At 52.6% G+C, this 12,606-nt stretch overlaps 1 protein-coding gene across 1 annotated transcript in view; it reads right to left on the bottom strand.

Moving 5' to 3' along the window:
* Positions 1 to 12,606, bottom strand: part of GPSM1 (G protein signaling modulator 1) — an 82,183-nt gene that overhangs the window by 12,021 nt on the left and 57,556 nt on the right. The gene's annotated exons all lie outside the window — the stretch shown is intronic.

Genomic DNA, 12,606 nt, shown 5'->3' with positions numbered 1-12,606 from the left:
CACTGAAATGGGTCAATGGGAAGAGGAGCAGCTTGCAAAGGCCACCTGGCAGGGCAGTGGCAAAACAGGGACAGAGCCCCGTTGGCACTCTCGGCTCTCTGTCCACGCTGTCCTCTTACACTTCATTCTCATTTTTCATGACAAAAGTAGGAAATTTCTTTATCCTGAACAAATGCAGCTTTTGGGGACTGCCCGTGCCTTTCCATACCAGTAAATTTATTTCCAGGAGTCACACAGGAATTAGAAACACTGAAACTGTGTGGCACCCAAGATCAGGACTCCTGGCTCTGTACGTGGCCCTGGCCCCAGCCCGCTGCCAGGCTGGGCGCAGGGCACGGCGGGTCTCAGCCCCCAGAGCCCTCCCCTATCCCCCAGAGGGGCTGTGAAGCCTCACTGGGCTCCACAATGATCCTGGACCCAAGGGCGAGGCATCACGGATGCATAAAGCATCTCCAGAAGGGGAGCAGCAAGGCCGGGGCAGCCACGATTGGGGACTGCGAATCCATCGGTAGCCACGAGGCCGATCTGGCTGACGGGGAGGGGGTCAGGCTGTGCTCAGGGGCACACACAAGCTCTGAAGCAAGAAGTGATAAAACACCCTGTGCTGACGAGCCACAGGCAGAACTGCCACGGTGGGGATGCTGCAGACATGCAAGATGGACCCGCCCAAACACCAGCGATGTGGCCAGGATCTGTCCTGCGCGGCCGCCCCATCTTTCGTGCGCCAGAAGAGGCCAACTCTCCATCACGCAGGACCTTGCAAAATCCTAGTATCAGGACAGAGCGGGCAAAAGGCAATTACTCTGCACCTATTTTGTTCTGGTGCTACAGGCTATGGAAGGCAAGAGACAATTGGGAATCGGCCTCAAACTAAGCTACTGCCTGGGGAGCTCACACACTAAACTTCAATTTAGTTTGTGATGTGATTTTCAGAAATGCTACAGCGACTGAGGAGGGAAAGAAGGGGCAAGGAAGGGCGAGGGGCAGGGCACAGCCGACCTGCCTGCTGCCACACTCAGTGCGGGGGCACAGACGCTGCTGCAGCTCGCGTGAGCTGAACGCCTGCGCTGCGGCCGCCGTTTCCCTGCTGCTGCACTGCTGGGGGGCTGAGTTAAGGGGCATTTTGGTGGAGAGGGGTAAGAGGGGAACAAACCAGAACTGAGACTCTGCCCCTTACCTGAAGAGCTGAGTTGACTTGGGACAGCTATGAAAGGGAGCATCTGAAGCTGGTATTGAGGGTGAAATGCAGAAGACGGGTATAACAGAGGAGCAGAGCCCACACACAAGAGGCTGGTGCTTGGAAGAGCAAGAGGAAACGACTTTTTGCATCTGGGTTTAGGATGCAGCAAAGGAGAGCGAGAGGTCCGTGATCTGCAGAGACACCACCTGCAACTGCGGGTTCCAGCTCTCACGCCAGGGAGCTGCGGGCGTGCGCCCGAGCGTGCCCGTGGCACGCGTGTGCCCTTCAGCCTGCTTTGCCAACTGCGCCGCCACAGCCCCGCTGCAGACCATACACGGGCTGCTCAAACCCAGGACGTGCGCACCGCGCTTCCCTTGTAGGATGAAATTATCACCCTTACTTGGACTGTTTTCAAAGATTTTTTTTCCTTTAAACAACTCGCCCACTCATCCCTATAAACGCCGGTGCTAAAAGCTGGTTCTGTTGTTAAGATTTCAAATAACTTAGGTTTTATTGTTTCAAACAAAATCAAAATAACTCACCCACGCTCCCTCCTTCCCTAATACAGTTACCGCTGACCTGTTGGGAGCATGCCCTACTGCCACGCGCAGCTTAAATCCACGCCTTTGGATCAATAGCGGGTGACAATATCGTTTCTGATTTTATTTTGAGACGGAGCGTGGCGTGCCTGCACGGGTGTCTGGCTGAAGTGTTACTGACACCTCTGCTGCTTGCAGTGCCGATCCGACTGCCTGAAAGCTACTGCCACCGTGCTCAGGTTTGTCCGCTTTGTGCAACAACCTTATTAATACTGGATTTACACTTTTTCCCCAGCTACTCGGTAACCCACCCTGGAATCACAGGTCAGGCAGCCAGTCCCCACTGCTGAGACCAGTGCATCTGTGGCATGGAAACGACTTCTGGTTTCTCTTTGGGAGGTGATACATTAGCCAGGGTATTCAAACAGTCCTCAAAGAGCTACAGCAATGCTCCGTAGTTAACGTAGCAACTTTTCCACATAGGTTTTGACAGCACTTACCATGCCAGGCTGGGTTTCCCTGTCGCCGTTTAATAGAAACAAACAAGCCTAGATTTAGCACCTGAAGCTTAAATTGCTAACCAAGGAGACAAGTTAGAAGCGTTATCATTCCAGGTCAGTCTCTCCAGTCTATGGAAGAAGATGGGCAGCTATAGAGGTCAATTTGGCCCATCAAAAACCTGAAGGATCCCTTAAATGCCAAACCTGGGAGTGAACCTGAACTACTTGCTCAAAACAATTCAGGTTACAGGCAGACGCCAGCAAGCAGTAAGTTCTTGGAGTGTAACTGATGCTCACGCTCGCACAGAGCTGCAGTACCTGGCCGTGCACACCGTAGCACACCCAAAGCAGCAAAGCACAATGTTTTAGCTGAAACTGGCTGCACTACTTGATTTACTTTGCAGTTGGAGGGGGGTGGAACTAGGACCACGCTCAGCTGTTGAGTCTCAGCTGAGCAGCAGTAATTTGCTAAACCGAAATAACTCCATTGCTTTAAAGGATATAACCCATATTCTTGATTAATTAGCACAGAAGCCAAGGTTAATATCTAGTGCTCAACTCCCAGTCACCTACTGTATCCACTAGACCGCAGCACCACCTCCCCACTTCCAGCCCTACCGAGGAGTAGGAGGTGATGGAGGAGACAGGTGCCTATAAGCCCGCTGCCAGCGAAGGACACGCTCCTCTTCAGCGATGGAAGTGATCCAACGCTCCCCCAGCAGCAGATATGCCCTCCTCCCTACAATATACTGCGCTCGGTGCATCTGAAATTGGAACCTACTGACAATTTGCTTTCAAAACGCTTTGCAAAAAAGCCTACTTGTCTCCGGATTGCCAAAATTGTGCTGCTTTCTTGAAACATACTTTTATTTAGACACCTACTTGCTCTTAGCACAGCGCTGTTTAAAAAGCAGCTGAACAGATGCAGCACCTTTACCAGGGGTGGTAACGATTGGGTGAAGGTAGTCAGTGGATCCGCACACACCCATCTTCATTAGCACCCATAACGCACATCTATAACCTTCATATAAATACCCCTCACTGCAGCAAACGCCCAAATCTTAATTATTATTTACTCATATTCCAGTAATGCCTGAAAGCCGCGCTCAAGATCAAGGCCTTGTTATGCAAGGCACCCCACAAAACATGAAATCCTGGCCCTGCTGGGGGCAGGGAGGATCCCGGGGCCGGTACCCGTGGGTTTACCATTTCAGCGATGGTCAGACACAGCCCTTCTCAGAAGAGCTTAAACAGGTAAGACAAAAATCACATGCAAACACAGGAACTGCTTCTCCTATCAGCAAAAGCAGCTCTTGCTCTGGTACATGCTGTTTAAAAGGGCAAGATGAAATTACGCCCCGTTTGGGGAAGGCAAAGACGGGGAGGCTGATTTGCTCCACATGACAGTGTCCAGAGAATACTAGGGTGCAAATGGCTTTAGATAGAGGCAAAAAATCCGCCAGGGCCTTTTCTGCACGTCCCAGGGGAGTTGTACCTCCTGCACCCAAGCATATTCAGTGCTCTCACTCTGTTGTGCTGGCTCTTGAGGGGGCTGCACCTCTGCAAGCTGGTTCCCCCTCTCCTCCAGCACAATGAGCACTGCAGGGAAGTGCAGCTCTCTCTGTGGCACACACACCATGATCCAGGATGGAAAAGTTGGATCCATGGGATCGTTCGGGGCCCTCCTCTAATTGCACGTCTCCCCAAGAAGCTTCCCCCCAGCAGTCCCTGCACACAAAGCACTTAACCGGGCTCAGCTCTCTGCCAGGCTCGGGCTGCAGTCTTCCAGGGCCGCATGGGGAACAAGAAGGAGCCGGGGGCTCTGAAAAACCATTATTTAGGCTTTTTTAGATTAATTGGTGTTAATTGCCTTGGGAGGCTCAAAAATAGCAGTGCTAATGGGAAACATGGACGCAGGCTGAAGGTGAGGTGTGAGCAGAGGTTGGTGATCGCCACATTAACCCCGGACGCAGGTTGTGCCCTGCCCAGCGGGCAGCCAGCAGCGACTGCCAAAAGCAGGGAGACCTCCTCCTGTCCAGCTGGGATTTGCCTGCCTGCACCTCTAACCCTGACATCTCCCCCAACAGCCGTATTCACACTCATACAGGGGCAGAGGGAGCCCTCCTGCTGCCACGACAGCTTTTTATCATGAGAGCTCCAAGAAACAGCACTTGAACCTTCCTCATTTCAGGCTCCTTTGATTTATGGATTCCTTTGATTATTGGATTATCCTCCTCCTTACTCCTGTGACCGTGCAGGACCCTCAGCCAGCTCCCAGGGAGCCTCCATTTCCTGCACCTAGTCCAAGCACAGACCCAAGGACAGCCCAGAGAGATCCCAAAACCGCTGCTCACCCCAAGGCTATCCTAAATCCAGAAGAGAGGACCGGCATTGGACGGGACCGCATCTATCCATAAGCAGTGGGTTAGAGAACAGCCACCCACCAGAGGAGGTTACTGCCCATCGCCTGGGTCACTGAACTCTCCTGCCTGACCGCAAACCAATGCCGGGGACGGAGCTGCGCTGGTGATGAACGAAGGTAGCAGGGTGGCCTCTGGGCAGGACACCCAAGTGACCACACGGAACAAGCTGCTGCTCACAGGCTGAGATCTGGCCTCCCCAAAGCTGGGCAATAACAGACAAAAGCCAAACCTGCCCCAAGGCTGTGCTGTGTTTGTGTCTTCTGGGAGAGTCTCCAGCACCGTAGCCGTGTCCAGCAGCTGGTAACAGCCACTATCAAAGATAGGGTACAGACAAAACCAGTCTGATTATACAGGCTCCTGCACTGCTACTGGTCTGTCCTTAAGTGAAACCCAAACCCCATATTATTAGGGTGCATTTCCCTGTTTTTAAATATAGATCATATAAAGAGCTCATCCAAGTTACTGGTACAGAAAAGGCTATCTACATGGCCCCACCAACGAATGGAAAAGCACACAGCACGGCTCCAGCAAGCACAGCCAGACCGCGCTCCCCTCCCAGCCTCAGTCCATGCACGGAGACCGGCTGGATCCATCAGGTGCTCCCTTACGTGCCAGATCCCCCCAGCCTCAGCTGGGAGCTCAGCCCCCGGTGCTGGCACAGGTACAGGCCACTGCTGGCACCCCGGCAAAACACAGGCACAGCCTCTTGCACTCGCATTTGCCTGAGCAAGAGAGATTCATCCAAGAAAACCAAACAAAATCCCCAGTCACTGGAGGCCCCTGTGTCATCTGGTGTCATCACAGCTCCAGTGATTTAAGCAGAGTTATGCTGATTTACATCCAAAGAGAACCTGGACTATGATTTTTTTTTAAGCTATTCTGGCATGTGCAGTTTATTAAACGCAAGAGGCCGGAACTATGAACGTACGAAGTGCCCCAGGCACGGCAGAGACCCTAGAAACGAATGAAGAGTTCCAGATTTTGAGAGAAGTCAAACATTTGGAGTTTTATTGCTCTGGGTCTGGCTCCGATTCATCCCTCTTTTTAGTATTGTTCTCTTTAAAGTGACAGTTTCTAGGAAATGGTGAGTGTAACATCTCTTTTACTGTCTCATACCACTTGATGGCTGACAATTTGCCGGGAGAAAAGGCTGTGCAAGGAGGAAAGCAGACCTCAATTATGGCTTCAAAGTGCCAATAACTGAAAACTCAGTTACAATGAGTCAGGGGAAGAAGAAAGTATTTCAGTAGCTTGGTTAGTCAGCTCCAGCCTGGACCACTGGACTAGCCGGTCTGAAGACCTTCTGTCGTAATCTCCAACGGAGGTCTGCTGGGGGACCTTGGACAACCAGTTCAGTTTTTACCTCCTTCCTCGAGCAGGTTTCTCTCGTAAGAGGCTCTTTCTTACAGTTTTCCAGCTCCAAAACTGGCCTCCACACTTAGGCAGTTACGGATGGAATATGGGGTCTCAGACATGCTTTCATACATTCCCCTGATCACCAGCCCAAGGGATCTGAGAAGCATCCAGACCTTGGGTCCTTGGTGTAACTTCTGCACAGCTGAGGGCTTGGACAGCCATCCTGCACGTGGGGCAGCCAGTACCTTCTTTTTTCTGCATGCGGTTGATGCACAAGCACAGGCTTGTGTTAAATCCTGCCTCCTATCTCCTTTCCACAGCACAGCTTTGATTCACTACCTGACCTCAGTCTGGGAGGAGGAAAAACAAGGGACAGGCGTAGTGGGAAACAGCAGAAAGAGGGTGTCCCAGCAACAAGACTATCCTGAAGACAGGAAGATAAGGAATTCAGCTTTATCTCTGGGACCTTAAGCACTGAAGCATCTCACCAAGGACAAGGCCTAGGGGCTGACACACAGGCACAGAGGCAGCGATACCTCTGCCTTGCTTCTGTTCAGAGCCGCACGTGGGCAGGACGTTGCAAGGGCAGCTCTGGGACCAGCCCTGAGCAAGCAGACCCCAACCCATCGCCGCCCCAGATAAAGGATACTGATCATGCTGTGGTCCATACAGATACCATCTGCCCTGCCAACACCAGTCCTGTCCCACAGAGCGCATGGGAGCTACCTGCCCCTTTTAAGTGGTGACAGTTCTCATTTCTACTTGGCTTTTGTCCTCCATATTGTCTGCAGGACAAAGGGGAGGGAATAGTTAACACTTGTCCTGTGCTGTGCAGGGCACCTTGTAAGGGTCATTTCTCCTGCTTCAGCACCCAAAAGGGTCAAATATTCGCAGGTGACTCAGAGGTCACAGTCTGGCCTTTTCCTGGCTTAAATTAAGACATGTCAAAACCATTCACAGCACCTTCAGGGGCTCTGTAACAGAGCAGTCACTTTCCCAAAACAAAAGCAGCATCAGCTGAGAGCCTCCTCGGTGCTGCAAAGCCCATTGCTCTGAGCAGAGACACCCCTGGGACCGGGCTGCAAAGGGTGGTTAAAGCAGCCAGTGCCCGTAACCTTCTCATAAGCAATAGCTGGGGGTAGAAGAGACAATCGCTGCTTCTCAAATCAAGCCAGGCAGCCGTCTCCATCGCGCCCAAGGCACGTAAGGCAGAGTCTCTGGGCTCCCATTTTTGGACTCCACAGGAGTGATTTTAAGGAAGCCTCCTCTGGCCACTCAGATAAGCAAGGCAGAGGATGCAAAGGAAAAGCCTTGGACTGGCACTGCATCGACTGTTACTCAGCAGCAGAGCGCAGGGAACCATGCACAGCTCTCTGAAGACAGCTGGTCTCTCACAAAACCAAACCTCAAGTCACAGAGCTGTTCGAAACACAGGTACCATCCCCAGTGAGGAGGGAGTTGCCCAGAGAGAAGGCAAGTGCAGCATTTGGCCCCAGCCCTCCAAAGAATCAGGACGGCTCCTGCCTCACCTCTCCCTGCCGGGGATGCTGCTCCCTCCCCACGCACTCTCCCAACCACACCTCGCCAGGACCAGCTTCTCCTCCGTGGGATGCCGAGGAGCCTGGCAGGTAATTCTGGCTTTCGCTCCAACTGTGTAAGCTAGCCTACCTCCCAAACCCACCCCTCTGCATGAGGAAAAAGTAACTTAATGAAGGATCGTAAAACCGTAAGCCTCACGTAACTGCTTGTGCTGCCGCTGGGAAGGGTCGTGCCTGGGTTCAGTCCCCCAGGCACGACGCTTGCCTGCAGCAGAGCCTGCAAGGCCCAGCTCTGCCATGCCTCCCTCTCACTCACACACTCATTGGATAATTACAGAGAAAACCAAGGCAAATCCCAATTTTAGTGCCATTATAAAACAGAGAGGGGGAATTCATTACCTGGCAGCTGTTAATATTTAAGGAAGAAACTGATAATTTACCTCTGAGGCAATGAATGCAGCAGAGGCAGTGCAAGCCAGAAAATGCTATTGCCTCCCCCCACCATCTCTGTGCTGTTATTTTGCAGAGATTTTTCTATCTGCCCGTTTATTTCCCTGCCTCCCATGCTAGCACCAAAGTCCCAGCAAGGAACAGCGTGTGTCAGGGCTCTGTGTTGCAAAGATCACGAGAGTCTTGGCTCTGGCTCCTCTGTCTCTGCTGCACCTCTAGATTTGGGAGACCATTTTATAAATCTCTCCTGGCTCATGCAGCATCCATGCAACCAGCCCACCTGAGTCAGAGTAGAGGAGCTAAAGAAAAGAAGGGCCCTAGAGCTTAACAAAAAGACATACAGACATATGGAAAGAAAGGTCAGATAATTTAAGATGACCCTGGGGAGGCAACCAGATCAGTGGCTGCTTCTCCAAACAGCCCAAATCCCTGGAAGAGCCTCTTGATACCTGTCAGACTTGAGCCCTCCAGAAAGTTTTCCGGCACATCCTGCTTCCACAGCTAGGAAATATCTCAGCCTCTCTCCCAGGTCTGCATCTGCCCGAAGCACCACAGAAGGTCCCACAAAGCGAAAAGGAAGATAAAGCATTATGAGAATAAGCCATGGCCGAGTGTTTACCTGCTCAGTTCCAACAGGACTGACACCAGCACCGCAGCCTCCAGGTGTCATAGGAACAGTCTTAAATTTAGCAGCAGCCGCCTTCCCTCTCCCTGGCTCTGGCTTCTCTCTTCCTCTCCATCCCCCTTGCTCTCAGATTCTCAGAGCACGCTTACACCAGAAAGCCTGACCCACGATAATGGCATAATTATACCCACGCAGTTAAACAAAACATAAAGGCTGTGGGATAAAGGAGGGTGCGCGTTTGCACTGCCCTTGCAATAGCTGCGGTAGTTTACACATCAATGAGACAAAGAGGCTACCTCGTCTTAAAAGAGAGGGAAGATGCACAGCCAGCCACCGCAAAGACTGCCTGGTGCAACCCCCCATGTTCGGGCTCCTGAGGGGCTGCAAGGAAATATCAGTTTAATCTTCTCTCAAACAATACAAGACGACGAGGGAAAAGATGCTTTGGGGCCAGAGCACAAGTGTCTGGGAGGACGCCCCCGCAGCCGTATTTATCCTTGCACCCTGGCATGCATCTGGCCAACTCTGTAGCCCACAGCGAAGTCACAGGGGACGGAGGGGGCACCTGACATCCTAGCGCTGCCTGGACAACAAGCGATTCAGCAAGGACAGGCGGGACCCTCCTGCCCGGCTCTGCCACGGATGCCACGCTGCCCTCCAGCTCTGCTCCCTGCCCAGTGGCACCAGGAACTGAACGCTTGTACTTGCAGGCCAGGCAGAGGGTCACCCACGAGCATCTGCTCTCTGCATCGCTCCTGCAACCTGACAATCCCCTAGTAAATCATGACAGAGAAAACCATCAAAAGAGCTCCGGCAACCTGCCTTTGGGGCAGGGGGATATGATCCACAAAATTTTCCCTTCTTTTATGGTTGCTTCTCACTGTAATAATAAAAAAGGTTTTATAAAAACATTTGTCCTAGGGAATGTTTGGCGATGCAGCGTGCTTGCAAATTGTTCAGTGTCTAAATACATCAGCAACCCATCTCTGCAAGTCGTCACTAAACTCAAACACGGCTCTTCTTTCTCTTGACTATAAATGGTCTTTGCTGAGGACAGGGTGGAGGACAGGTTTGAAGAGCAAGGAAGCACTCCCTCGAGCTGATGCACTCCCCTGGGCAGAGGAGAGTCCAGACAAACAGGACCGTTTCTAGAGCACCTCTCCCCCAAGGAGGGGAGAGGATTGGGTCTGATCCTTACCTCCCTCCATGATTTTGTTCCAGCTGGTAGACCTTGACCCAGTAAAGTGTTTTAGCCCTTGAACGCTGGCATGTTGACAGTCCCACTGACCTCAGAGACCTTAGCTCGGTGCTGACCTTAAACGCGAGGCCCAGAATTGAGGCAGGTCCCCGGCAGTCTTTCCAGGAACGCACAGCCCCTTTCTTCCGTGGACCCTCTCCTTTTTCCACAGTGGTTGCTCTCTGAGAGAGAGGACTGAGGGACACACAACCTCTGATATTTCTGAAGTGTTAGAAAAATCCCATCCTTCTAGTAACCCTCTAAAATACAGCTGTTACCAAGTCAATCAAGAGCTGGAGCGTTATGACCATCCCCACAGCAGAGCAGAGGGGTTAAATTTATGAGCAAGCCTTTGATGTCTGCAAGCTTCATGTGGTACAAAACCTTCTGCTTTGATGTTACTTTGAAAAGAGAGAAAACTCAGGTGTGTGGTGCACGAGTCCCAGGGAGCACTCGGATCTGGCCACCCGCAACTGCGGGCACAGGGACTGAGCTCTAAGGCGGCTACTTTTGCTCAGGGCTCTGCTGCAACAGAGAGAAAATGTCACCAAACGCATCTCACCCGCACCAGCTTCTCCCAGACCAAACCCACCTTTGCTCTGCCTGTGGAGAACCAGGCACTCACAGCCCTGAGTATTCCCACGGGAGCTCCAGAGCTGACCTCAGAGGTGAAGAGGACCCTGCCCTTGCCCGTCCCCCAGACCCAGGCAGTGCCGGTCCCTCTCCTCCTGGCGACCACCAGCCATGGCTGGGAAATTCCCCAACTTCACAGGGCCACGGGAGGGGTAAGGAAGCCCATCTCTCTGCCTCGCCAGTGGCGCGACCCTCCTGCGCGAGCTCTCCATCGTGTGCAACACCAGCATCTTGCACAGCAAAGGCAGGAAGGTCTAAGCCGCATGGAGGGACCTGCCGCAGGCCCTGGCACGCTCTCCTACCTTACGCAGCACCTGGGCCATGGCTTCTCCTATCCATCCCAGCATCCCCACGGCTTTGCCAACAGGCTGAGCCCTTCTCCCAGGGCCCGACAGAGCTGCCAGCACGGACAGGCTCCTCTCCATCCCCAAGCTCACTTCGCCTCCCTTCACTTTTCCCTGCTTCCCCTCCCCTCTCCCGCCTCCTCCCATGGGGAGTTTCCCAGCAGCTCAGTAATTAGCATCATCATCACCAATGCTAATAACACCACCCCAGCTCCTGCCATCCAAAGCTCAAACAACTTTACAGCCATCATCACGCCTCTGTAACCTCCCCAGGGTAGGCAGGGAAGCAGCATTACCCCATCACACAGATGGGGAAGAGGGAGGTAAACAAGAGGCAGTCGGTGGCAGAGATGGGCAGTGAATCCGGGAGCTCTGACTCAGGCACCGCACCCGCGGGACCTCCCCGTCCCAGGGAGCTGCCCACTGCAGGACGGCCCCTTGGGAAGGAGGTCGGTGGCTGTGTGGACAGCAGGACTTATCCAGAGATTACAGCACTCTGCTTGGGGCCTGGGAGTCCTGGGATGAGTTTTTTTTCCTGGGCATCCCTGCACAGAGCCTCTGTTCCCCTCTGCAAAACGACCATGGGAGAGCAGCACACAGGACTGCGTGCGCAGTCTGTGTTCACGCCTTCTGATGGGACAGCGGGTATTGCGGCATCCAATAAAAGCACCTTAAATCAACCATTAGAGCTCACCTCTAATTAAGGACTTGCTGTTTATTGGTGGATTAAAGAGGACTTTTGCTTTGAGCATTCAGAAAATGAGGAATCTGGTGGGATTCTTGTCTGAACAGCTTGACCAAGGAAAGCTTCTCCCCCATCTTGGGTGGGGTTTGCCACATTTGATTTAAAAATTCTCACATGGATGGGAATTACAGCTTTTCAAAAAAGCCCACCCACACTCCCATACACAAGACCGATGTGGCCCTGGCAGCCCGCTGACAGACAGGGACAAACACACAACACGAGGCAATGGGTTGTTTCGCTTTTAGCACGTACCTGCAAGACGACATTGACTTTAAACGTTCTGAGGTCTAGCCTACGCTACAAAGTCAGGCTGGCCTAGCTGTCAGCTGGGAGCACCAACACAAAACAAAATTCACCTGAAGTGACCCAGCCTCGTCCACCAGAACACACTGCAGAGACGTTCTCCTGGCAAAAGGGCCCTTTCTGGAGGGTATTTCGTGTGTGACAAGGCACAGTCTGAAGACAACCAGCTGGTGTAAGCCATGTGCTAGCAGGGCTCTGCTGCCTGCGACAGGGGTGATGGACCATTTATTCCCACGCCTGGACAAACAGCACACGCGCAGCACCACCAGGCATGGCAGGGACCAGGGCAGAATTTCAAACGACTCCTGAGCCTCTCCAGCTCTGGTTTCTGGGGAGCTCCTGGATTTCTGAGGGTGTTTCAGAAGACTTTAGGGAAGGGGATATAAATGCGCCTGCCTTCACTTTGTGGGTGCACAGGCAGGGGCAAAACCTAGTTGGGGGCCCTGGCCTCCTTGGCAAGGAAGGATGGCAGGATGCCCCACCGAGAGCAATGCTGGGAGGCTTTGGTGTCCCACCTGCATTTTGCCAAGCAAACTTCCCTCTGCCATTCAGAGCATCTGCCTACAAAGACCGCAACCCCAATCGTCCTACATAACTCTGTAGAAAATCCCAATAAAACACTTGTCACTGTTATTTTTATGGGATATGGACTACGGTCCATTAGATACCAAATCAGGGGCATTCTTTAAAACGTTAAGACAGGCAGCCACCCTTTTCCAGCCAAGAGCGCTGT

This window comes from Platalea leucorodia (genome assembly GCF_965183815.1).
Source record: "Platalea leucorodia genome assembly, chromosome: 15".
Lineage (NCBI taxonomy): Eukaryota > Metazoa > Chordata > Aves > Pelecaniformes > Threskiornithidae > Platalea > Platalea leucorodia.
Note: the sequence above shows the minus strand (reverse complement) of the source record. Positions and strands in the feature narration are given on the sequence as shown.